At 43.4% G+C, this 26,761-nt stretch overlaps 1 long non-coding RNA gene across 2 annotated transcripts; it reads left to right on the top strand.

Moving 5' to 3' along the window:
* Positions 1 to 335: 335 nt before the first annotated feature.
* LOC123465001 lies at positions 336 to 26,535 on the top strand. Of its 2 annotated transcripts, XR_006640077.1 has the most exons (5): positions 336 to 391; positions 4,250 to 4,632; positions 4,815 to 4,869; positions 17,738 to 17,801; positions 26,097 to 26,535. It is a non-coding gene; the product is annotated as an uncharacterized LOC123465001 (long non-coding RNA). The 2 variants fall into 2 exon arrangements; XR_006640078.1 differs by lacking the exon at positions 4,815 to 4,869.
* Positions 26,536 to 26,761: the final 226 nt, after the last annotated feature.

Here is a 26,761-nt window from a genome sequence, read left to right as displayed (position 1 = left end):
ATGCAGTAACAAATTGAATTGCCCTTTAATGGATGTTTAATGAATGAATGAATGAGCAATCCCCAATAGTATAAAATAAGGATGACTATTTGTTATGATGTTGGCATGGTATTACAGGATTCAACATAGAGAATATAGTCTTACCATCTTTGTTTATTGTTTATTTTTGACTGTGCTGAGTCTTCTTTGCAGTGCTCAGGCTTCTCATTGCGGAGCATAGGCTGTAGGCATGTGGGCTTCAGTACTTGCAGCTCGAGGACTCCAGAGCACAGGCTCAGTAGTTGAGGCTCATGGACTCTGTTGCTTCACAGCATGTGGAATCTTCCAGGACCAGGGATCAAACTCGTGTCCCCTGGATTGGCTGCCAGACTCTCAACCACTGTATCACCAGGTAAGTCCAGTCTTACTCATCTTTATACCCTCAGATTTCAGTGCCATTTTATTTCCTGTAGCTAAGTTTTCTCATAGCTCTCATAAAGATGTGGGACAGGATAATCTCTAAGGAAAACATGCAGCTTTGGAGGGCCTATGTCAGTTTTAGGTCAGGCATTTTGGTTGAAACTGTCATATTATCTTCTGGATATATTGACAGTTCATTCTAATGGCAATTCTTATTGTTGATGTTATAAAACAACACCATTACTTAGCCTTTATCTTTTTAATGGTTGTGTCTGCAGCACCGAAAACATTGCTTAGCATATAGTAGGTGCCTAATAAATATTCACTGATTGCAGGAATGAGCTACTCAGTATTGAGAATCTTTAGTGTTATCCTGTCTTGGGGCTTTACATATATCATCTCATTTAATCCTTACAAAAACTCTAAAAGGCAGGCATGTTCCTACCCACTTTAGGGATCATGAAACTGGGACTAATTGGGGCTCAGGAAGCAGCCCAAGTTTTCGCAGTTAACAACTGGCAGAATCAGGATTCAACTCAATTTGGACTAATTCTCAAGTGTGTGCTCTTTCTGCAGTGTCGTGCTGCCTAATTAAAGCATTTTAAGTCTCTGATAATCTTTAAAGTTGGGCCAATTTCCTCATGGTATTTCAAATGTGGTGTATTTTTGTGTGAGAGATGATAGTAGGGAGAAGCGTTGGGGGGAAGGGTGTAGGAAGTAATAACCAGCATCATGGTAAAGGTCCTATTGGAATGTAAAGAGATTTACATAAAAAAAAGATGAACCCTAAATAAAGGTAATGAAGAGTTAATCCAGCTGAACAACTATGAAATCTCTTCAATGCTATGATGTTAATAGGGATAACTCAGATTCTCCCAGAATAAATGAATCCCACATATTTCTCCTGCCTATATAAAGTCAAGCAGGCAATTGTTGGCGTTCCTTACGAGCACGCTTATAGCACTTCTACCAACCCCTTTCCATCCCCTCTCCTGTTATTGGCCAGTCTAATCAGAACCTGAGTGCTCAGGATTTCCTCTTATTTCTTTCCATTTTATGATACTGTTTTTATCCTGTAGTTATGGTTCCCCTTGTACCTGCCAAGCAAACTGGCAGAATTCAGCTGTTCCTCCACTCTGATGAATCTGAAGCCTTTTGAATTTTGCTGCAAGCTCTCTAATGATTTGTTCACAATGGAATGCTTAAAAAAAAAAAGAGTTTAAAAAGTTTTACTTTTTAAAAATTTGGCAACTGGAAATATTTAAATTATACATACAGCTCACATTGTGTTTCTTTTTAAAAAATTTATTGGGGTTATAGTTGCTTTATAATGTTGTGTTAGTTTCTGTTGTACAATAAAGGGAATCAGCTGTATATATAAATATATCCCTTGTCTCTTGGACCTCCCTCCCACTCCGTCCCCCAACCTCACCCCTCTGGATCACTACAGAGCCTGGAGCTGGGCTCCCTGTGCTGTACTGCAGCTTCCCACTACTCATCTATCTTACCTGTGGTAGTGAATATGTGTGTGTGTTAGTCACTCAGTCTGTCTGACTCTTTGTGACCCTATGGACTGTAGCCCACCAGGCTCCTCTGTCCATGGAATTCTCCAGGCAAGAATACTGGAGTGGGTTGCCATGCCCTTCTCCAGGGGAATCTTCCTAACCCAGGGATCGAACCCAGGTCTCTCACATTGCAGACAGATTCTTTACTGCCTGAGCCACCAGCGAGGTCCTGGTAGTGTATAAATGTCAATTCGAATCTCCTGATTCCATCACTGCCTTTTCCCTACCAGTGTCCACACATCTCTTCTCTACATGGGTGTCTCCATTCCTGCCCTGCCAATAGGTTCATCTATCTGTACTATTTTTCTAGATTCCACGTTATTTGTGGAATTCCATATATTCCATATATTTTCTAGATTCCACGATATTTGTTTTTCTCTTTCTGACTCACTTAATTCTGTAGGACAGACTCTGGGTCCATCAACATCTCTACAAAAGACCCAATTTCATTCTTTTATATGGCTGAGTAACATTCCACTATTCACATCTTTATCCACTCATCTGTCGATGGGCTTTCAGGTTATTTCCATCACGTTGGATTTCTGCTGTACGTCACTGAGCTGGACCCTGGGCCAGCAGCATCTCTATTGCACCAAGAGATGCAATAGAGCATGCAGTGTTTCTCGAAGGTGCAAAAGCCCCCAGTGTCTCTGCTTCTGTGCCTTTGCTCACGCTGTTGCCCTTCACTGCCCAGATTGCCCCTCTTACTCACATGCTGAAATCCTGTCCCTTTTTAAGGCCTAACTCGAATATGATATTTGGAAATATTTTTAATGCCTCCCCTCAGACTTTCCATGGCAACTTAGGATAGTTCCTGTTTGGAACATCTAATTTAGGGCTGACAAAGCCCTGGTACTTGTGCTACCACTGCCATCTTTGTTCCCGGCAGGCATTGCTAAGCTATCAATGTGTTATCCTGCTGAACCTGATCTTTTTATGAGAATCCTCAGGACAGCTCTCTAGGTAGCAACCCCCAATTTGCTTGGTTTGAAATGTCAAACTAAGAGGCGTGGTTTGAAATGTCAAAGTGCATTCAGAGGCCGGTTGCCCCAGAGGTCTAACGCGAACTCTGTGAAGATTTCCTGTTCAAGTAGAGTTCTCAGTGAAAGATCCAACATCATTGCTCTCAAGAGAGAATCACTGTGGGGCATCGTATGTTTGCACAGTATCTTTTTCTTTCTTCTGATATCCTAAGTAATTGTTTTATGGTAGCTTTGCCATTTTCTGCATCTTTTCTTAAGTGTTTCCACAAGCCTGCTGATAATATAAAATTTTGGCAAACTGACTCCTTCAAAGAAGGTTGTTTGCTAAGGACTCTGGCCAAGGACACTGTGGGGATGTTGTAAATAATTGAATACTTCATGATGAGATGAGACTTGTGGATAGTACAAACACAGGCGATCTCTGCTGTTCCCTTGTCAGGAAGGTTGTCTAGGTGATGGGAACGGTTAGAGTTGGGAGAAGTCTGGAGGAGAGAAGAGTTTTATGAAAGTTCCTTTTCACAGTAAGTTTGGACATTATTTATCTCTTCCTGTGGAGCAAGTGTGATGTGGTTAACATAATTTCCCACCTTTTCTGAGCTCACCATTCACTGTTACGCTCTGGGGCTTTAAGGCGTTACAGCTCCTGGGTGCTGATACAGGCAACAGAAACCTATTTATGACTCTTATAATTCTTATTCATCCTACAGTATAGGAAACACATGAAGGCAAACTGTATATGTATGCAATTTCAGTGTGTTATTGTGTGTGTGATTTTAGTTGAGTGACATAAAGGCAAAGATACACCAGGTACTTTGGCTGAACACCACTGCTAAGACCCTCAATACAGATGACAACATATAATTTGATTTCAGGGAATTTGAAATCAGTTGGTACAGTGGGACAAGCCCAAGACTTATTTTAATTACTAAAGAATTAAATAACACAGTGAGATAACAAGAGAGTAGATACACTAGCAAACAGTTGTGTTGCCAAACACATTTTGCAGATACTGAGTTCAATGGTTCATCAGAGAAAAAGATCCCTGTGGGGAGATTTTAATACGAGTATGTCCTTCTTCAGGTTTCCATGCCAGAGGGACCCCTCGTAAGTGAAGCAGTGTTGTAGTAACAAATTGGAGCCCTTGGCCAACATCTGTATCAGAATTACTAAATTCCCAGTGTGCTGAATGCTTTAAACCCAGTGAGAGAGAGTTGGCTCTAGATTTGCAGGGTTGATGGAGACTAATGGGAAGAGAGAAGAGTCTCTTTTGATCAGGGAAGTATTTTTTTTTTTTTTTGGCAGATGGAGAAGAGGAGAAGCCAGGCTAACTCCAGGGACTAGATACAAGACAGCTCCTCCTTCTGCTTTTTGACTTAACTCTGGCTTCTTCAGAGGAAAGGCCTTTTTCGCTGCTTACATCGTCAACAATTCTAGCCAAGAGAAGATCTTTCATTCATATCGGATCTGTGATAATGCAGAACGGAGGAGCTCCCTCATTGTAGTAAAATCTGTGATGCCAGAGAGGGGAGGAAGCTGATCTCTTTGGAGATATTGAGTGCCCTCCTATGAAATGTTTCTTCCGCCATTGTGACTGAACTGACAAAGGACAGTGCCAGGACGTGCATAAGAAAACTCAGTAATTAATCTTTGGAGACACCTATGCAATGGATCCAATTCAAGATAAGGTATTTCTTGGCATTTTAACACTGCTTAAGATTGGTATAAAATTGACATCAGAAAATGACCTCCTTGATGGTAAGGAAAGTGCATAGCGTTAGCATGAGCTGATCTTCTCCTGTGCATTTGCCTTGGTCTGTTTTCTTTTGCTTCTTTTTTCTTTAGTTTAATTCATGTTAGTTTTTTTCAGCACTGAACCTGAGCTAAAAGGTGACTGAACATGGAAGTTATGGACATTCCCAATGGTAGGTATGGATGTCCAGATACCCAGCCAAAGTTGTCCTAAAGATAATGTTACTCGCTGTTGTGTCCGACTCTTTGGGATCCCATGGGCTGTAGCCTGCCAGGCTCCTCTGTCCATGGAATTCTTCAGGCAAGAATACTGGAGTGGGTTGCCATTCCCTTCTCCAGGGATTGGACCTGACTCTCCCACTTTGCAGGCAGATTCTTTACCATCTGAGCAACCTGGGAAGCAGAGTTGTTCTAGGTTTCCAAATCACAGAGAAACCACGAAATTCTGTGTGAGATCCTGGAGAAAGAACTGGCTGTGAGTTCAGGTTCTTGTTTGCACAAACCACTTAGTTTCTCTACACTACAGAGTTGGCCTCCATAAAACAATGACAGCCATTGTTTAGAGAGCATTTATTAAGTGCTAAGCACAGCTTTCTAAGCATTTTATACACTTTACCTTGATCCATTTCCAAAATAACCCCATGAGCTGGGTTTAATCATCACTGCGATTTTAGAGACAAGGAGCTGAGACTTAGCAAAACTCAGTGTTTACTCAAGGAGGTGAGGAACAGAGACAGGTGTTCTGACTTCAAGTCCAAACTTTCTTCTTCTGCTATGCTATTCTGTCTCTACTAGAGAATTCTTAGCTCCCTTTCCCCAAGAAAAAATGAATGTGAAAGTGTTAGTCACTCAGTCGCGTCTAACTCTTTGCAACCCCATGGACTGTGGCCAGCCAGGCTCCTCTGTCCATGGGATTCTCCAGGCAAGAATACTGGAGTGGGTTGCCAGGCCATCCTCCAGGGGATCTTCCCGGCATGGGATTGAACCCTGGTCTCATGCATTACAGGCTGATTCTTTACCTTCTGAGACACCAGAGAAGCCTTCTCCACAATAAATGCCAGTGATTCTGTGGGTGTTTGTTCTGTTAATTAGTGACAGGAAGTTCACTTCGGAGCTGAGAGTTTTGAGGAAAAGTCTTGTCTAATTTGGTCTTACCTTTTATTCTCCTTTGAGTTCTTCTAATGGATGTAGTCGGAGAAGGCAATGGCACCCCACTCCAGTACTCTTGCCTGGAAAATCCCATTGATGGAGGACCCTGGTAGGCTGCAGTCCATGGGGTCACTAAGAGTCGGACACGACCGAGCGATTTCACTTTAACTTTTCACTTTCATGCATTGCAGAAGGAAATGGCAACCCACTCCAGTGTTCTTGCCTGGAGAATCCCAGGGACGGGGGAGCCTGATGGGCTGCCGTCTATGGGGTCACACAGAGTCGGACATGACTGAAGAGACTTAGCAGCAGCAGCAGCAATGGATGTAGCATAAGAAGACACACAGCCCCACTAATGAAATATTTATGTATGTTTCAAAGTTTAAAAAACCAAACTTTGTGGGCACAGGATTTTCCATTTAATCTTTATAGCAGACAGTTGAGGTAGGAAATGAGCAGAGTTAATGTTGTTGTCCTCATTTTTCCAGGGACTTACAGAGCGAAGACATTCAGCTCATGTTACTCATCTAGTAAGTTCTGGAGCCAGGACTGGAATTCTGGTTGTCCTAAACTACCCTGTTATGCCAGGAAAACCCACTTTGTCTTCATTAGTAAGTGTTAAGTGTTAGTTGCTCAGTCATGTCCGACTCTTTGCAACCCCATGGACTGTAATCTGCAGGCTCCTCTGTGCTTGGGATTCTCCAGGCAAGAATACCGGAGAGGTTTGCCATTTTCTTCTCCAGGGATTGAACCCAGGTCTCCTGCATTGCAGGCAGATTCTTCACTGGTCCTGTCCTATAGCCCAGGAAAGAGCTTGGACAAAGCTGCTGCAATGATTTCTTAGTGAAGACCAGAAAATCTTTCTTCTTCAGCTTCTCAAATGCATCCGAGGGCCTCTGTGTGTTCTTCTAGGACAGAATTCTGTGAAGCTCAACGAGTATTTGTCAGGTGGATGGGCCCTGCATGAGAGGTGTACAGCGCTGGGAAAGTGAAATAGAAAGAACTGTATGCCAAAGGAGTTCTGACACGGTCTCTCCAAGGCAGGTGCCCATCATTCCACAGTGTTCCTCATTGGGGAACACAGGCTGTCTGGCTGTGCAGCTTCGGTGTGCTGAGGTCTGGACACAGTTCAGTCACCTGTCCTCAATCACATGGAGAATTGAGGTTCCCAATGCCAGGGCAGCTGCTCTCTGGACATCGTTCTTCCTGATGGATTTACTGACCCCCAGGCAGCCTCACTGGGTTTCTCTGGTGGCTCAAACTGGAAAGAATCTGCCTGCAATACAGGAGACCTGGGTTCAATCCCTGGGTCAGGAAGATCCCCTGGAGAAGGGAATGGCAACCCACTCCAGGATTGTTGCTTGGTGAATCCCATGGACAGAGGAGCTGTGGACTACAGTCCATGGGGTCACAAAGAGTGGGACATGAGTGAGCCTCCCTCAGGCAGCCTCATTACCTTTTGGTGACACACTTTGAGCTTTCCACCAACCATCGTGGCTGGAGGTCACCCATGCCTTTCTACCAGACTCTAGCTCTGTAAGCTTCCAAGGTGGACACTTGTTCTCCCTGGATCCTCTCCAAATGCTCCAGGGCCTGCTGGTGTTCGTTCTGGACTTCTCATCCCCTGGCAAGCATTCTCTTCATCCATCAGAAAAAATCCGGGATAGCAGAGCACCCTGAGGATTTGCTTTAACAGTGTCTGTGTTGGTCTTTGCCAGCTTTGTGCTGTTATTTGGCTATGCACATTAATAAGGACAGTCCAAACCCAAATCTGATCATGCCTGAGAGATGAAGATGAATCTCTCCCATATAATTTTTCACCTTTGCCACCACCCCATGTGTCCTGGAGGCTTTGGAGTCAGAGGGTTTGTTCATTCTTGGCTGGAACTAGGAGGGCCCTTGTACAGATGCAGCTGGTGAGTCTAACTTGGCCTTGAGCTCCGACACCCCACATCCCCACCGTTATTCTTCTCTGTCCTGGACTTGGGGGGCAGCTCTTTGTGGGCTAAATTCAGGCCAGTGGCAGGGACCAGGTGACATTTCCTTTTCAGGCTGGAAAAGCCTTGTCTTAACTGACAAAGTACCCGTGTTTGCCAAAGCCTTAGGCATGAAAATGAATGCTAATTTATTCTCCCCAGCCTCGAAGGCAAGGACAGTCTCTTGCATCCAGAAAGTTTCCCTGATTCCAGCACTCCTGGCCACGTCTCTCCATAAATACAGTCATTAGTGGCATCTTAAAAAATGGTGATGACTACGAATAAAAGTCCCTTACTCTCTGGATTTGATACTTTCTAAAGCACTGGCATATACTATTGTATTCAATTCTCAAATGTGTTAACAATATTTATAGTTGCTAAATATTCTGGTCTTACCCTCAAAGCCCAAAACACTTTCACGCATATAGCCTGTCAATGTCTCAAAATTCCCAAATTTTCATCACTCTCTTTTTGCCATTTTCATTTTCCTCTTATCTATGGGTTCTCAGCCCTTGGGTTGGCTATTTATGAATTACACAGGATCTACTACCTCAAATGATTTAAGTATCTTAACAGTTTAAAGGCATGTGAAGCAAGGGAAAAATAAGTGCTGAGATGTCCCAAACCCCATAAACCAGTTGAAATGAATTGGATCAAACTACAGTATCTTAGGGGCTTCCCAGGTGGTGCTAGTGGTAAAGAACTTGCCTGCCACTGGAGGAGACACAAGAGATGTGGGTTTGAGCCCTGGGTCAGGAAGATCCCCTGAAGGAGGGCATGGCAACCCACTCTATTATTCTTGCCTAGAGAATCCCATAGACAGAGGAGCCTGGTGGGCTACAGTCCATAGGGTCACATAGAGGTGGACACGACTGTAGCTATTTAGCATGCACATACATACACATGCACGCACAGTACCTTAGACTTGGAAGGTTTTTCTCTTTGGACAGAGTGGTTGTCCTTGCTCAGTGGAGAAGGAAAGGCAGCGAACTAAGAAGCAAGATAAGCTATTAAAAGCACAGCTGGGTTTTCTTAAAGGAACAGGGAAATAAGAGAGGTAAGTAGAATACCAGAGGCATATCCCACTGCTGCAAGAAAAGATGTGACATATGGAAATATTTTTCTGGCGTTGAAATGGTTATTCAAGGCTCAGGCATTAAAAGACTAAGCAAAGGCTAAACTTTTGAAAAGAAAAATGGCAGAAGTTTGGTTCTCATTGAGCCCTTGGGGCACAGGTTTCTAGAACCATCTATGACAACTTTAGTTCAGGAATCTGATAGAGGTGGTTCTCAAACAGAAAAATAATATAGGTATAAAGAGGCAGGTTTTCTTGCCTCTAGCAGTTCCAAAGCCTTCGGCACAGGACTGAAAGAATCTGTACTCAAGTCTAACTCACTTGACAGGGCTCACTCTTAATTTAGCACTGATGTGTTTGGAACACAGGGCTCAAAAAAGAATATAGAAATGAAGAAGACTTAAATCTACTGAATAAGGTCATGAAGCATCACTAAAGGAAAATCTGGTGATTGCAAAAAAATATGGTTGACATCATTGCAAATTCTTAAATTTTATAAGACATGAGTATCTCAATGTTATTCTCTGAGAGGAGAACCTATTCCCCCATGTATGCTGGCCATAATGTTATAATCAACATGTAATGATTAACATCTTTTTAAAAAAGTTATGGTGTCTCAGATGGTAAAGGATCTGCCTGCAATGCAGGAGACCCAGGTTCCATCCCTGGGTCGAGAAGATCCCCTGGAGAAGGAAATGGGAACCCACTCTAGTATTCCTGCCTGGAGAATTCCATGGACAGAGGAGCCTGAAGGGTTATAAACTATGGGGTCGCAAAGGGTCGGGTGCATGACTGAGCAACTAACACTTTCACTTTCATAATTGCTTTTACTATATTGTATTAGTTTCTACTGTACAACTAAGTGAATCAGCTATATGTGTACGTATATTGCCTCCCTCTTGGACCTCCCTCTCCCCCGTCTAGGTCGTCACAGAGCGCTGAGCTGGGCTCCCTGTGCAGTACAGCAGCTTCCCTCCAGTAACCTATTTCACACGTGGCGGTGTATACATGTCAGCGCTACTCTCAATTCATCCCACCACTTTCTTTTCCCCTGCTGCGTCCACAAGCTCATTCTCTAGGTCTCTGTCTCTATTCCTGCCCTGCAAATAGGTTCATCAGTACCATTTTTTTCTAGATTCTATATGTATGCATTAATATACAATAGTTGCTTTTCTCTTTCTTTTTTTAAAAATTTTATTTTATTTAACTTTACAATATTGTATTGGTTTTGCCATATATCAAAATGAATCTGCCACAGGTATACATGTGTTCCCCATCCTGAACCCTCCTCCCTCCTCCCTCCCCATACCATCCCTCTGGGTCGTCGGAATGCTTTTCTCTTTCTGACCTACTTCACTCTGGGTGACAGACTCTAGATCCAGCCACACTAATGCTTAACGTCTTCTTGTGAGGTTTCTCATACTTGAGTGTAGCGTCAAATGTAGAATTTTCCAAACTATGATAGACTCCCTGGCATCCTGCTGAGGTTGAAAGGGAAGGATCCTTTCAGCCTTCCCTCCTTACCTTAGAGACTCTATTCTGATCTCTGTCAACAGTAGCATGCGGTTAGATTTCTTCAGGAATGGGTTTGGGAAATGTCATGTTACATATGTGGCAAAAGGTGAGATTGACTTGTGTTCTGTTACATGTGGGAATGTAATTTGAACTTGTTACCTTCCCACATTAAATAGAGTGGTTTTATATTGCCTTTTGATTTCTATAGGACATTTGGGGAGTTAGCTATTATGAATAGAGTAACTGCATAATTTGGGATGGGAATTTAGCTTAGGATGCAGCATAGCCTTGAATTTAATTTAATTAGTGTATTAGTCAGCTATTGCTGTAAAAATGTGTATAACAAACTATGCCAAATCTCAGTAACTTATAGCAGTAAGCATTTATTTTTCTTACTCAAGGGCCTGCAGTTCTGCTGGGGCATTTCTTCCTCAGGATGCTGTTTGGCTAGTTTGGCACCAAGTTGGCTTTAGGTCTGTTCCATGCGTCTCCGTATTCTTCCTGAATGAAGCACCTGCCATATTCTTCTCGTGATTGATGGCAGGTGCTTAAAAGATAGAACACCCTCCTAAAACTTTGGTTCTGGACTAGACACTGTCATCCTATCCACATTACTTTGGCCAAACCCAACATCAACGGAGTGGAGAAGTGTACTCTGCCCACTCTTGGGCACAGCAAGATCTTATTACAAGAGACAGTGAAGAATTGAGAACAGTTACCTAATTTATCACAGTAACATATTCTTGTTGTACTTGTCTTATCATATTTTATCCATTCAGAAATATGGTGAAAAGTTTCCTCAAGATCTCTCAAAAAATCTTCCACGGTTCCCACATCTCAGGCTCATTAATGGATTGCATTGAGATTTACCTTAAAATTATTAAATTGGAATCTTTCTGGGATGGACATCAGGAATTCAGGTTTTTTTATGATCTTGGTAGATGACATCAATGCAATGCTAGATTTTAGCAATTAGTCCACTTCACTTAGGAACTCTGCTCCTGTTGAATAATGAGATCACCCTACTCAATTTATTATCTACTTGTTAATTATTAACTGGCTGAAAACCTTTCTTCTTGTGTGTTTGGCAATAGTTCAGGCTATGTTAGACCTCTGAGAATTCTTTTACAGTTTTCTGCCTTATCCATGCTGCTCCCCATTCCCAAAACACTTTTCACCCAAGTGTTTCTACCTAAAGTCCACTCCAAAGCAAACCATGTATATCTTAAAGTTAATTTCAAAGGCTACTTTTTTCAATTCACATATTCTTATGTTGTGTTCCTGTATCATCAGGTCAAAATTTTTGTTAAAGGTAATTGTATCTAGATCTTCATGTACAGATTAAAGGCATCTTGACGGCAAGGACATGCCTCATTTATCTCTGTGTCCTCTGGGTTCCTTGTAGATTACCTTTGCTCGCTTTTAGAACTTTCCTATGTTCCCTTTGAGTTCTGTCCCCACCTGTGGCTTTTTTTCCCTCACCAGCTCCCCATCCATCCTTTCTTCCTTCAATCCTGCTGATTTTAAGACCCTGTAGGTGGTGTCTTTAGGTTTCTGAGTCTTCCTTCTTCTGTTATTACTCTATCTGTACAAACTTCTCACTTGCTCTTTGAGTTTTCACTATTCCAGCTCCAATTTTGCCATTTTTGTCTCTTCTGGTTCTTCACTAAGTATGTTGCGGCAGGGGAGACAGCTGTTTCTCTTTGAAGCCTCTGGCTTTAGTCTTCTCTTGAGAGCTTTCTCTGTATCATTTTGAAAAAACATGCCCTGCTGTCCTCTACCCCTTGAAAGAGGAGGGAGGCCTTCGCATTCCTGTTTTGATCATTGGTTTTAATCATATTTGTAAATTTCTTCCTAATTCAGTTGGAGAATTTTCTTACTGTGCATCCATTGATGGCAAATCCTCCAGCTCTGGAGCAATTGAAAAAGTGAAAGGGTTAGTTACTCAGTCATGTCTGGCTCTTTGAGACCCCATGAACTGTGGCCCTCCAGGCTCCTCTGTCCACGGAATTCTCCAGGCAAGAATACTGGAGTGGGTTGCCATTCCCTACTCTAGGGGATCTTCTGGACCCAGGGGTCAAACCTGATTTTCCTGTGTTGCAGGCATATTCTTTTACTGTCTGAGCCACCAGGGAACCTCTTGCTATGTTTTAATGTGATCTGACAGGGAGTTGATGCTTTTGAACTGTGGTGTTGGAGAAGACTCTTGAGAATCCCTTGGACTGCAAGGAGATCCAACCAGTCAAGCCTAAAGGAAATCAGTCCTGAATATTCACTGGAAGGACTGATACCGAAGCTGAAACTCCAATACTTTGACCACATGCGAAGAACTGACTCATTTGAAAAGACCTTGATGCTGGGAAAGACTGAGGGCAGGAGGAGAAGGGGACGACAGAGGATGAGATGGTTGGATGGCATCACCAACTTGATGGACATGAGTTTGAGTAAACTCCGGGAGTTGGTGAGGGACAGGGACGCCTGGCATGCTGCAGTCCATGGGGTCGCAAAGAGTCGGACACCACTGAGTGACTGAACTGACCGACTGACAGGGAGTTCTCTCTCACTTTACATTTGACTTCTTCTTTTTTTGCACATAAATCTTAGTGATGCTAAAGAGCCCCATTCTTCCTTGGTAAGGATATTCAGGGATCGTTGTCTCTGGTGTTAGAGTGCTCGTCAAGGATTCTGAATATTATGCTTTCCAAGATCACTTCTGGATCACTCTAGCGTTGTCACTTTGCACTACTGCTGCTGCTAAGTCACTTCAGTCGTGTCCGACTCTGTGCGACCCCAGAGACGGCAGCCCACCAGGCTCCCCCGTCCCTGGGACTCTCCAGGCAAGAACACTGGAGTGGGTTGCCATTTCCTTCTCCAGTGCATGAAAGTGAAAAGTGAAAGGGAAGTTGCTCAGTCGTGTCCGACTCTTAGTGACCCATGGACTGCAGCCTACCAGGCTCCTCCGTCCATGGGATTTTCCAGGCAAGAGTACTGGAGTGGGGTGCCATTGCCTTCTCCTAAGATATTGTCATAATCTCTTCCCCAAACCACAGTTCTTATTGTCAGTACAGAATGTATCATTCCTTAATGTATTTCATCCTCTTTCCCATTTTGCAGAAAATAATTGTTGGGGTGGGCACAGTCTTTCCCAAATTTTACAATCTTGAACAAGACCAATGATATTGTAACACAACTGCAATTTTACTTTTATGTGTGTGTGTGTTTTTTTTTTTTTTGTCTCTCATAGTCCCTTTGAAATTTGTTCAGTGGGGGAAACCTCTCCCTGCCTCCTTATGCCCATGACTATTATCCCTTTCACATAACAGAAAGTTCCCAGATTGCTTAAGTTGGAGACAAGGGTTAGACACAGGAATGAGAATGTCAGCTCTGAGATTAAAATGATGAAGTCTTTAAGTCAAGTTCTCCCTCCTTGTTCATTGGGGGCCAGCCAGCCTCAGGCTGGCAGCTGGCAGGGATCCAGGGGGTTAGTTGACTTTTCTCTGTTTCTACCTTCTGCTTCTTTCTCTACAGCTTGCTGGCTCAGCACTGACTCTTCCCAAGTTCATTGGTGAGAGAGAAGAGTGGAAAAGGGGAAGGAAATCTCTTACTTGGCCTGTGTATCTGAGGCTGGGTTCTTACTCTGGGGTGGTGACTACTTAAAGCTGAGTCTTTTTCTCTAGAGTGACAGTGAAGTTAATTTCAGAGGCCTCATCCTGCGGACCTTACTCCGTAGTTCTTTTGACTGAGAAGCATACATTTCCTATTCCACCGGTGGGTCCTTCTACAGTCCTTGCCTAGAAATCTAGCATTTACACCCCATTTCTGTGGAGGTTCCTCTGCCCTTTTATGCAGCCCCAGTGGGCAAGACCCAGGGCTCCCTCAAGCTGGTGTTCTTTCACGTGTGGTCCCATCTGGTAATGCCAGCCATCCACTCACCCAGATCACTGCAGCCTACTTAGCTTTCTCAGGCATGCATCCGGCACCAGCCATCTGCTTCAACAGCAGGGAGCACCTTCAAGCCACTAGCTATTTATTATTGAATGGTCAATTCAAGGGTGATAAAATTGCTCTTCGAGGGTTGTCTGGGGAAAGGGCCAAAGGAGGCAGGTGCAAAAAAACCAAAATCAGGCTCAAGAAATCCAAGATCCCACTGTTCTTCTTTATCTGTTGTCCCTTGTGAATGTTTTCTTGTTCCCCCAGGCCCAGGCAGGCTTGTCCTCACTTCCCTACCACTGGGTCTGCAAGAAGCCCTTGTAGCCTCCACTGAGCGCCCAGCTTCCTTTGTCTCCCCCTAGCGGCCAAGCTGGTTTAGTCCCAGTCGGCACCTCCCAGTCCCACGTGAGGTTCACAACTACCACATGACATGGGGAAACAAACACAAAACTTTCACAGACACGTCCCCTGAGAACGAGTCTCAACTCTTGGTTGTTTTTCCCCCCTTTTTTTGGCTGGCATGGCATGTGAGATCTTAGTTCCTGACCTGGGATCAAGCCTGAGCCCCTTGCCCTGGAAGCGTAGAGTCTTAACCACTGATCCACTTGGGAAGTCCCATCAACTCATGGATCTGAGCTCTTTATACCGACCTACTCTCTGATACTACTCAGATCCCACAGACCCTGGCCCGGGTCTCTGGCTCTCAGAACACGTGAACAGATGGATTGAGAACCTGGAAACTGCCAAAACCATATATTTAGTATTTTCTTCCAGGTATAGCAGCACAGCCCTTTCTTGTGGCTAGGTGATGACTTGATTTAAAATTTCACTTTTTTTTTTCCATTCAGAGAGCTCATCCTAATTGCTTCCAACTGGCCTCCTCCTAGGTCTTTAAGAGCTCACTCGTCTGAACACACTTGCTAAGGGGAGGGGGTAGGGAAGAGGTGGACTGGGAATTTGAGATTAGCAGATGGAAACATATAGAGAATGGATAACAACTGTGCTACTGTATAGCACAGGGAACTGTGTTCAGTATTCCGTGATAAACCACAATGGAAAAGAATATGAAAAGAATGTGTATCTGTGTGTGTGTGTGTGTGTGTGTGTGTGTGTATAGCTGAATCACTGCTATAACAGTAGAAATTAGCACAAGATGGTAAATCAACTATACTTCAATAATACAAATGTTTTGAAAAAGCTTCAATAAATTTTTTTTAAAAGCTAAAAAAATAAAGAGGACTCTTCCCCTGAGCTCCTCTCTGGTTACGCGGTCTGTTCAACAATACATTTTCCAGGTCGCTCTTCTTCCCAGGCTGCTGGCATGCCCATGTGGTCTGCGCACTGCACAGCTCCAGGGGGTGCTTTTCATGTTGCCTGTGATGTGAGCAGAATCCTCTGGAGCTGAGCAACCCGGCACTCCCGTGTCTCCCTGCACTGCCTTATCCCACGCGCAGGTACAGCTGGTTCCTCTGGTTCTCAGAGAACCTTAACACAAAGCTGGTTTGTGCAGTAATAGAACATAGATCTTAAAGTTGGTTGTCAGCTATCACCTTACATGTTGATCATTAACTTTTTGCTCTTTTGGTGGTGCGTCTCTGGCCTCAGAAAGCCTCCCCCACCTCCAACCAGCCTGCCCCTATGTTGTAAGGTCAGTTTCGCCGTCAGGTCAGAATCTTCTTTCCTCTAATTTCCTGAAGAATAGATCAGTTAGCAACTTAATCCCCTTCCAGAGATGCTAGCTATGCAAAATATTGCTTCCTCTCCCCTCCCCTTCCTTTCTCTCCCCTTTCTTTTCTCCTTCCCTTCCTTCCTCAAATTATCTACTGTCCCATATGTGTAAGGCTTGATTCCAGGTTCAAAGATTCAGTGTTGAACAATCGGACAATGGCTCTGCCCCCATGTGACCTGCATTCTGCTAGCAAGGGCACAATGCACAAAGATACCATTGCAGATAGCTGCAATCGTTATGAAGAACAAGCTGGATAAGGGCCTAGAATGATGATCCTCAGCCTGGGCCTCCCACTGGAATCTCCTGTGGAGCTAGAGTTTCTGATCTGAGTGGTCTAAAGTGAGGCTTTACTAGATGCTAAAGCTCCCCAGGTGCTTCTAGTATGCAGCTGGTTTTGAAAACCATGAGGATAGAGAAAGACGGTGGATGTGTTATTTTCTACCAGGTAGTTAGGGAAGGTTTTCTGAGATGGCACTTACATAAAGCAGGGACAGGGCCAAAGGAAGATATCTGGGATAACAAGGGATTTCTGGTTCATGTTTAACCACTGGCTCTCCTAGAGCAAGAGCACTCATACGTAGGCGTTGCACATTTCCAAGATGTAAACATTCTCTCTGCAGCCAATTTCAAACAACCAATGTGAGTGCATTGAACAGAGTTGGGAATAGATGCTAGCAACTGGTTTGTGTGAGCCTGTTTAAGAACTGACACCACCATGCCACTGGCGGAGATCAGGCTGTGCAAGGCCCTGGCACTTCCACTGTCTCATAGGGTAGTTCAGCATCGAGTTGGCTCTACCTCTGCTATAAGAAAGAAAAGTGAAAGTGAGAGTCGCTCAGTCGTGTCTGACTCTGTGACTCCATGGACTGGATAGTCCATGGAATTCTCCAGGCCAGAATACTGGAGTGGGTAGCCTTTACCTTCTCCAGGGGATCTTCCTAACCCAGGGATGGAACCCAGGTCTGCCGCATTGCAGGCAGATTCTTTACCAGCTGAGCCACCAGGAAAACCCAAGTATATTGGAGTGGATAGCCTATCCCTTCTCCATGGATCTTCCCGACCCAGGAATCAAACCTGGGTCTCCTGCATTGCAGGCAGATTCTTTACCAACTGAGCTATCAGGGAAGCCCTTAGGGCCAGGCTTTGAGCATTTCCTCTGTAGAATCAAACTCTCCACTTAAAAAGCCCCCTCTCCCTACAAACAACCCCCAATGAACAAACAGGAAAACCAACTTGGCTTTTCCTTAAGGTAACTTCTGTGTCTCCTCCAGACTTGAGATCTCAAAGTGGCACCGTTTGGTTTTTCGTTTCCCTTTTGGTCTGTCACAAATAGCATCCTGCACATCTTATCTTCCACCTACTAAGTCCAGGCTTGCTGTTTCCGCTACTCCAGTTTCTACAGAATTTTGACACTTTGAGTAATGAGTACGTAAGTTCTCCTTGAGTCTATGGTGGTAAAAACAAAAAACAGAAACAAGAGCTCCAACAGGTGTGTGTATGTGTGCGTACTCAGTCCTGTTTGACTCTTCGCGACCCCATGGACTGTAGCCTGACAGGCTCCTTTGTCTGTGGGATTCTACAGGGAAGAGTACTGGAGTAGGTTGCCATTCCCTTCTCCTGGGGATCTTCCTGACCCAGGGACTGAACACAGCTCTCCTGTATTGCAGGTGGATTCTTTACTGCTGAGCCACCGGGGAAGACCCCAGACAGAGATGCAGCCTTTATCCTCAGGTAAGAAGGAAAAAACAAGCCTCCATTTCCTCCTCTGAACAGAGTGGTTCTTCTTTCTGGACCTCTTCTTGGAATGACATAAATCAAATAGGCTCAGCAAGAAATGGAGAGTCATGTACAGGATGAGACATCATCAGAAGCAGGTGGAATTAGAGTGAGTGGTTCTTCGATTGTGGAAGACCGACAATTTTTACTGCTGGGGAAGTATGCTTATTTTTCCCCCCTTGAAAGCAGACAGAATGTCAAACACGGGTTGTAACTGGGCCATGTGATTTACATACAGATTAATCCGTTATTAGTCTAAAGGAGACTCTTGATTCAACAAGAGGATATTTATCATCCAGTTGCTTTGTCACATAATGCAAGTGACTTTGTAACTTTAATTGTATTGCCTCTTCTAGAAATATGGCCCATGATTACAAGCTGTTTGAAATAATTAGGCAGTAATCAGCATCACAGGTTTCTTTAAAATATTCTATCATTAGAAAGATTGCTAAGTGATTTACGTGGGACCACAGACTAGATTTTCTTGGCATAAATACCTTTCTCCACAGAAGGGGCAGGGATGTTGAAAGGCATTCTTAGGGCCTGTCTTTGTTTGAAATCACTACTGGAACAGATTATCTCCCATTTCTTATCTCCCAGTTTCTGTGGAACAGAAGTCTGGCGGCCTTGACTGGGTCCCTGTTTAGAGGCCCAGAAGACTTCCTGTCTGGAGGCACTAGGAGATATGGCATCTGCTTGCTCCTTCAGGAGGTTGGCAGAAGTCTGTTCCTTTCTGTTGTCAGACTGAGCTCCTGGCTTCCTTACTGGGTGTTGGTGGAAGTCTTTTCCCACGTTTCAGAGGCCCCCAAATGCTTTGCTCACGCTCCCTCCATCTTCAGACCACCAGTGACAGGTTGAGTCCTTCTCATCCTTCAGATTGCTCCTGCCTTTTCCTCTGTAGCATCTCTGACTTCTGAAGCTCTCATTTAAGTCTCCCATTGATGGCTCACTAGTAAAGGATCTACCTGCCAGTGTAGGGGAAGCAGGTTTGATCCCTGTGTCTGGAAGATCCCCTGGAGGAGGAAATGGCAACCTCCTCCAGTGTTTCTTGTCTGGAAAATCCCATGGACAGAGGAGCCTGGCAGGCTGCAGTCCATGGGGTCACAAAGAGTTGCACGTGACTTAGCTACTAAACAACAACAGCAATGGATTATATTGGGCCCACCTGAATAATCAGGATACGCTCCTTATTTTCAAGTTCTTTAACCATAACCACATCTGCAAAGTCTCTTTTGCTGTTGTTTAGTTGCTAGATTGGGTCCAACTCTGTGACCCAATGACTGTAGCCCGCCAAGTTCCTCTGTCCACGGGCTTTCCAAGGCAAGAATACTGGAGTGGGTTGCCGTTTCCTCCTCCAGGGGATCTTCCCTGATCCAGGGATTGAACCTGGATTTTGTGCATTGCAGGTGGATTTTTAGTACTGAGCCACAAGGGAAGCCCTCTTTGCTATAGTGGGGAGCATTTACACAGGATCCAGGGACGAGGATGTGGACACCCTGGTGCGGGGCAAGGGGATTCTCAGCATGTCACAGAGCCTGGGCCACATGGGTGTTTCATTCAGAATATTGTTACTTCTCAGAAGTGGTAGTGGTATAGCAGTAATTTCTCTCTCTCTTTTGGGATATTGACTGCCGCACTCAGAAAAAAGGACAACTGAATGCTTGAATACTTAGGGTATATCAAGATGCTATTATAGGCAGAGAAAAGAGAACTTCTGTTAAGTTTGACTGATATTTTTGGGAGAGGGTGTGTCTTAGCAAGCTGCTGATTTTTACAATATTGGCTTGTATAGTGATTGAACATTTACTTATTGAAGGGATGGATATTCGTTTAATTGTATGTTGTCTATATCTTCCAGCCAAATATAAGTCTATGAAAACAAGGACACTGCCTGTCTCTTTCATGATTGTGTGCATAGAACCAGGAGGAAGGTCTTGCATGGAGTTGCTTAGTAGCTACTTGATACATATTTATTGAATGAAATCCTTGTCTAGCAATCACTCTGAGAGTGCTTGGCCATGCTGGCCGGTCCAGCAGTGAAGCTGACAGATATGGCCCTTGCCTGCCTGACCTTAAACAGATATGAAAAAAATATGTATACAAACAGTTAATTGTAAATGAGGGAAAAAAATGGGAAATCTTGAAAGTGGTCCACACATACCTTAATCATTCTATTTTTAACTTCATATTGTTCACCAATATTTGGATATAGAGTCAAGACATCTTTCAGTAGGGTTGGCTGAGTGAAATTCTACATCTTCTTTCTTATATAAATCATGCCTTCTATAATTTGAGTTTTTACTTCTTTAAAATGGAGTGAGGACTCAAGATTAGGGGTTGGCACATTGTGGCTTGAGCTAAATCAGCTTTGCCATCTGTTTTCATAAGGCCTTGGGCTAAGAATGGATTTTACATTTTTTAAATGGTTGAAAAAAGTTGAAGGAAGAATAATATTTTCTAAAGGGTCTTCCCTAGTGGCTCAGCAGTAAAGAATCTGCCTGTAATGCAGGAGATATGGGTTTGATCCCTGGGTTGAGAAGATCCCCTGGAGAAAGGAATGAGGACCCACTCCAGTATTCTGCCTGGGAAAGCCAATGGACAGAGGAGCCTCATGGGCTACAGACAATGGGGTCCCAAGAAGAGTCAGACACAACTTAGCAACTAAACAACAACAACAACCTTTTCTATCATGTTAAAATGACATGAAATGCAAATTTTGTGTTCTTAAATCAACTTTCGTTGGATTATAGTCACACTCAGTTATTTAGGTTTTGCCTGTGACTGCTTCCACACTATGGTGATGGAGCTGAATAGTTGCAACAGAGACGCTATGGCCTGCAAAGCTAACCTAGAGCCTATTATACAGAATGAAGTAAGTCAGAAAGAGAAAAACAGATATTGTATACTAACACATATGTTTGGAGTCTAGAAAGATAGTACTGATGAAATTATTTGCAGAGCAGCATTGGAGCAAAGACATAGAGAACAGACTTATGGACACTGGGGCTGGGGAGGAAGGAGAGGGTGGGATGTATGGAGAGAGTAACATGGAAACGTACATTACCACCTGTAAGATAGATACTCAATGGGAATTTGCTGTATGACTCAGGGAGCTCAAACTGGGGCTCTGTAACAAACCAGAGGGGTGGGATGGGGAAGGAGGTGGCTGATGCATGTTGGTATTTGGCAGAAGCCAACAAAATTCTATAAAGCAAATTATCCTTCAATTAAAAAATAAGTAAATTTAAAATAAAAAAAAAAATAAAGTTCATGCAGTCTGACCCTTTAAGAAAAAGTTTGCTGACCTCTGCTCAAGATACTTGAGAAGTAAATTGAGTTCAGAAAACTATTCGACTCCTCTCCCAATTAAATTCTTGGTGGTATGTGCACACAGGGAGGGGTGTTTGGGGGGGTGGGCATTAGACTATTTTCTAGGATACTCCACCTTAACTATCAATAATCTTTTTGTGACTCCACTTTATCAAATCTTTCCGAGCATTCAATTTATTTTTCATAGGAACATCTCTCTTTCTTGTTTAATTCATGTCATCAATTTACACTGTCCTTAATTAAATTACACAGTGATGTTAACAGATGCAAACTACTATAAATTGGATTGGAGATGTGCACGTTTATTAAGTTACCATGATGTATACTTCAAATGCCTTACAATTTTATATGTCAATTATACCTCAATAAAGCTGAAATTAAAAAAAAAATAAAACTCTTAGAAGAAAAAAGAGATCCGTTTGGAGATGAACATAACAGACCCCCCAGTGCAGATCCATCTCTAAGGGTGGGGACAACAGTGAGCATCATCCCGAAGAGCAACCCAGTGGCCGTCAGTTATAGACCTAGCGAGGGCCTCTGCCCCAGCGTTTTCCAGTGGAGTGGAGAAGTCTGCTTAATATCACGGTCGTGCCAAGTGGAGGTCACTAATAAGAGCTCCTGCTGCATAGAAAATTTGGTCCAAATTAAACGTAGATTTGCACATTATAATTAGAGCCAAGCGTTTGTAACTGTCACATAGGTATCCCTCATGCAAGATGGCTTGCATATAGAATTTTGAATTTTCGGCATTATTAATATGGGAACTATTCATGTTACAGAACCTGAAATCTCTATCTTAAGAGACTTGCAGAAGTTCTGAGAACTCTGATTTGACTTTCACAGAAACTCTGTTTTCTAACCAATATCAAAGTGAAATACTTTACCCCCACTCTCTGTAGACTCCAGTCTCAGTGCTTTCCTGAGAGAATAGTCCCCCTAAAATCTCTAATTCAATGTAGAGTAGACATAACATCTGGGGCTTCCCAGGTGCTTCCGTGGTGAATCCCCCTGTTAATGCAGGGACTGATGGAGACACAGCTTTGATCCCTGGGTCAGGAAGATCTCCTGGAGAAGGAAATGGCAACTCACTCTAGTATTCTTGCCTGGGAAATCCCATGGACAGAGGAGTCTCGTGGGCTACAGTCCAAAGGGTCCGACATGACTAAGAGGACTGAGGATGCAAGCAGACATAAATCTCCACCAATTAAAAAAAACAGGCTTCGGCATTTATTTCTGTGCTCCCTTAAAGCAATATTCTTTCTCCTGAATATTAATTGCAACTCATTAAAATGAAGGTAATCATTGCAAAATGTAACAGGGAATTAAAAAGTAACATATCAGTGAGATACAGGTGTTAAAAATAGCACTGATGCAGATTTAGTATCACTTCCAGTTTAGAAACTTTGTCTTTGCATATTTCAATAGGTCCTTTAGCCCTGAAACATCACCACTTCAATGAGCAACTGGCCCATTTTTAGGCCATAAGGCCTTGGGATTCCAGAGGCAGAAGCAACTTCTAGCCATCTTTTCTAATTTGCTTCAGTGGATGCAATATGAAAAAACACACAACAACAACATAGCACTAAGGAAGGATCTTTTCTTTCTTTTTTGTTTCTTTCCCAGAGACAGAGGAGCCTGGTGGGCTGCTGTCCATAGGGTCGCACAGAGTCGGACATGACTGAAGCAACTTAGCATGCATACACGCATTGGAGAAGGAAATGGCAACCCAATCCAGTGTTCTTGCCTGGAGAATCCCAGGGACAGCGGAGCCTGGTGGGCTGCCATCTATGGGGTCACACAGAGTCAGACACGACTGAAGCGACTTAGCAGCAGCAGAAGTTTCTCTCTCTGGAGCCGAGTTAAAATAGAATACAGTAATTAAAAGGTGATCTAGTGTAACAAGCTCCCCACCAAAGGCAGAGCAGAAGGTTGTATTCCTCTGTGAGTTGTTATATGAAGTAGCTCATGCCTGACAATCAGTGAACTAAATCCTTCGACAATGAGAGATTTATAAGGACTTGTCTACAGAGACGAAGTGTTTCTATAGATTTGAGCAGAGCTGGGACCAGGGAATAGGAACCTTGCACATAAATACAGTTTGTGGCTTTGGGATTCCATAGCTGGGAGCTCTCAACAACCACTGTGTATAAATATGCCTATGGAGTTGAGTTCTAAATAATGACAGTCCTACATTCAGGATTCACATGGCTTCCAGGACCTCAGTCAGTTCAGTTTGACTCTTTGGGACCCGATGGACTGCAGCACACCAGGCTTTCCTGTCCATCACCAACTCCTGGAGCTTGCTCAAACTCATGTCCATCGTGTTGGTGATGCCATCCACCCATCTCATCCTCTGTCGTCCCCTTCTACTCCTTGCTTCAGTCTTTCCCAGCATTAGGGTCTTTTCCAATGAATTGGTTTTTCGCATCAAGTGGCCTATGTATTGGAGTTTCAGCTTCAGCATCAATCCTTCCAATGTATATTCAGGACTGATTTCCTTTAGGATGGACTGACTGGATCTCCTTGCAGTCAAAGGGACTCTAAAGAGTCTTCTCCAACACCACAGTTCAAAAGCATCAATTCTTCAGTGCTCAGCTTTCTTTACAGTCATTCTCAACATTCATACATAACTACTGGAAAAACCATAGCCTTGACTAAATGGACCTTTGTTGGTAAAATAATGTTTCTGCTTTGTAATATGCTGTCTAGGTTGGTCATAGCTTTTCTTCCAAGGAGCAAGCATCTTTTAATTTCATGGCTGCAGTCACCATCTGCAGTGATTTTGGAGCCCAAAAATATAAAGCCTGTCACTGTTTCCATTGTTTCCCCATCTATTTTCCATGAAGTGATGAGACTGGATGGGTTAAAAAGGTGTTCTCCAGACACATATTGCAACCATGGGGCTCATTTTGTTGATCTCTTTGGAAGCTATGGTGCTTAAACTGTAACTGGCACTAGGAGGGGGCTATCTGATATAAGTTTTCACCACCATCTCCTTTTTCTGACCCTCGACTGTGTGAGAGATGTCTCCTGGCAAATTTGTTAGCTGTTAGGGGTAGTGAGAATGGTGAGTGAAGCATGCGCATGGACATTTGCAATGGCCTGAATGATTGTGTCACGGCCCCCCAAATTCATATATTGAATTCCTAATGCCCAGTGTGATAGTCTGCAGTACCCAGTCTATAGTAGGTTATAGCAGCCCAAAGGGACAAAGACAATATTCAATTGCACGACCTTGTTTTGATGGGGTGCCTAATATTAAAAAATTAATTGTTTTAGGTCCAAATGAAAGAATTGAAGATCAGAGATTAATTGTGCCAGGGTCTTTGTTGTTGTTTAGTTGCCAAGTCATGTCTGATTCTTCTGTGACCTCATGGACAGTATCCCGCTAGGCTCCTTTGTCCATGGGATTTCTCAGGCAAGAATACTGGAGTAGGTTGCCATTTCCATCTCCAGCGGATCTTCCTAACTCAGGGATCGAACCCAGGTTTCCTACATTGTCAGGTGGGTTCTTTAACACTGAGCCCCCTGGGAGGACCAGAACCTTAAATGCATAGAATAACATAGCTTGAAAGGATATTAAAAGATTATGCGGAACATCTCTGTCATTTTTTCAGTGAGAAAACTAAGGCCCCAGAGGGCGAATGACTTGTCCATGGACACAGGGATAGTCTAGTCCAGTATGGGGATTAGGACATGCAGAGTATGATGGATGGCACTGCTTGTCTGGGATCCAGATGTAGTAATTAGAAACAGGTGCTTTGGAGCCAGGTTTCCCTCCTCTGTCATTTACTATCTGCACAACCATGAGGAATGTGTTTAACTCGTTGATTAAATCCTTTACTTTGCTGATTCAGTGGCCCCCCTGCCATAGTAAATTCAAAGATCAGATGACATAAGGAGAAAGCGTGATGGCATATGCCAATTTTACTCTGTTCTAAAGAACTTCAATTCATGGTCCTGCAAAAAGTGTCTATTATGAGAATGTTTCCAGTAGCTCTGTTAATCAGAAAGCCTGGAAGCAACCTAATGACTATTGAGACAAAAGTGGAGAAACAAATTACAATATACGACAGGACAGTACATGGCAGTAAAAACGAATGAACTATAGTAATATACAGTAATTTAAATGAGTGGTGGTAATGTATAGTGAGTAAAACTGCAAATTCCAGAAGATAATGGATAGAATGGCATCCTTATAATGTTTAAAAACAAAACTAAACAATACATTACTTAAGAATATACATGTGATGAACTCTGCTGATGCTTAGTCGCTCAGTCATGTCCGACTCTGTGTGACCCTATGGACTGCAGCCTGCCAGGCTCCTCTGCCCATGGGATTCTCCAGGCAAAAGTGCTGGAGTGGATTGTCATGCCTTCCTCCAGGGGATCTTCCCGACCCAGGGATTGAACCTGGGTCTCCTGTATTGCAGACAGATTCTTTACTGTCTGAGCCACCAGGGAAGCCTGTGATCAACTCTATCCCTATACAAATACATATATTTATATACCATTTCCAAGTAATAAGTAAATGGATAAATAGAACATGTATTGCCCAATGGCAGTATTTCTTGTGATTAATCCATGCATCTGAGGTCCAAAGCCAACAACAACAACAAACACTTTAAAAGAGAAAGATCTCACAGAGCCATTGTTGTGCAAGAAATAAGACTTCCAGGTGCTGTTTGTACTAAGCAAAAGCCACAGAGTGCGACTTGGGAATGGGAAACTGTTATTTAAAAGTCTTTAAATTTTTGTTTTGTTTGATAACATCTGTCCTCTGTAGCCTTTTTCCACTCTGAGATTTCCTGCCAAGACATTGCTATTTGTATTTGAGACCATGGGGTAAGGCTAGGAGATAGCCTTTGTAGGACTCTGTTTGAAAGAAATAAAATTCAAGCACATTTCTATTCCCTCCAGTCCTGCTGCAGCCCAGAGCGAAAAAAAGGCAACAGATTCTGAGGGCTCATCCTTCAAATACATGGAAAAAAGTCAAGCTTGTCCTTTCTTCTACCACTGGCTCCGCTTTCATCGCTGCTGTTTGTTTTCTTACTCGGGTGTGCAGTGGGAGGATGAGTCCCAGAGCAAGGACAGGCCTAGAGAAGATGCGCTGTTCAGGCTTCCAGCCACCTGAGGGCCACATCATGTTTGAAGTGTGTCTGGGTTTCTCTTCTCCACAAATGCCTGGCCTTCGTTGACTTTCAAGTCGAATGACTGCTGCTGAATAATAACAAGGGGCAAAGTTGCATATATCATAAAGGGCAAGGGTGGGCTTGGAGGAAAGGGCTAGAACTTAGAGCCTGTTTTCTCTCTTTCACCTTATCTCCTCTGATGACAATAAAGACATACTTTATCCTAAGCGGCTTCCAGTGTTTTGACCTGGAATTTTCCAACTTGGAAAGCTTCCTTCTTCAAAGCCTGATATGGATAAATCTGAATGAATTTCCTCTGTCTCTCTGCAAGATTGAGAGAAAACTACCTGCTAAAGGGCACCGGGGAAAATGAAGCCAAGTGCTTCTCAAACATTTCTGCTCGAGTTCCTTTAGCTGCAAAGTGCAGAGGATTTGTGCCCCCAGGGCCCTGGG

The sequence above is a fragment of the Bubalus bubalis genome, chromosome 16 (assembly GCF_019923935.1).
Source record: "Bubalus bubalis isolate 160015118507 breed Murrah chromosome 16, NDDB_SH_1, whole genome shotgun sequence".
Classification (NCBI taxonomy): domain Eukaryota; kingdom Metazoa; phylum Chordata; class Mammalia; order Artiodactyla; family Bovidae; genus Bubalus; species Bubalus bubalis.
The sequence above is the reverse complement of the archived record's forward strand: the minus strand, read 5'-3'. Positions and strand labels throughout refer to the sequence as shown.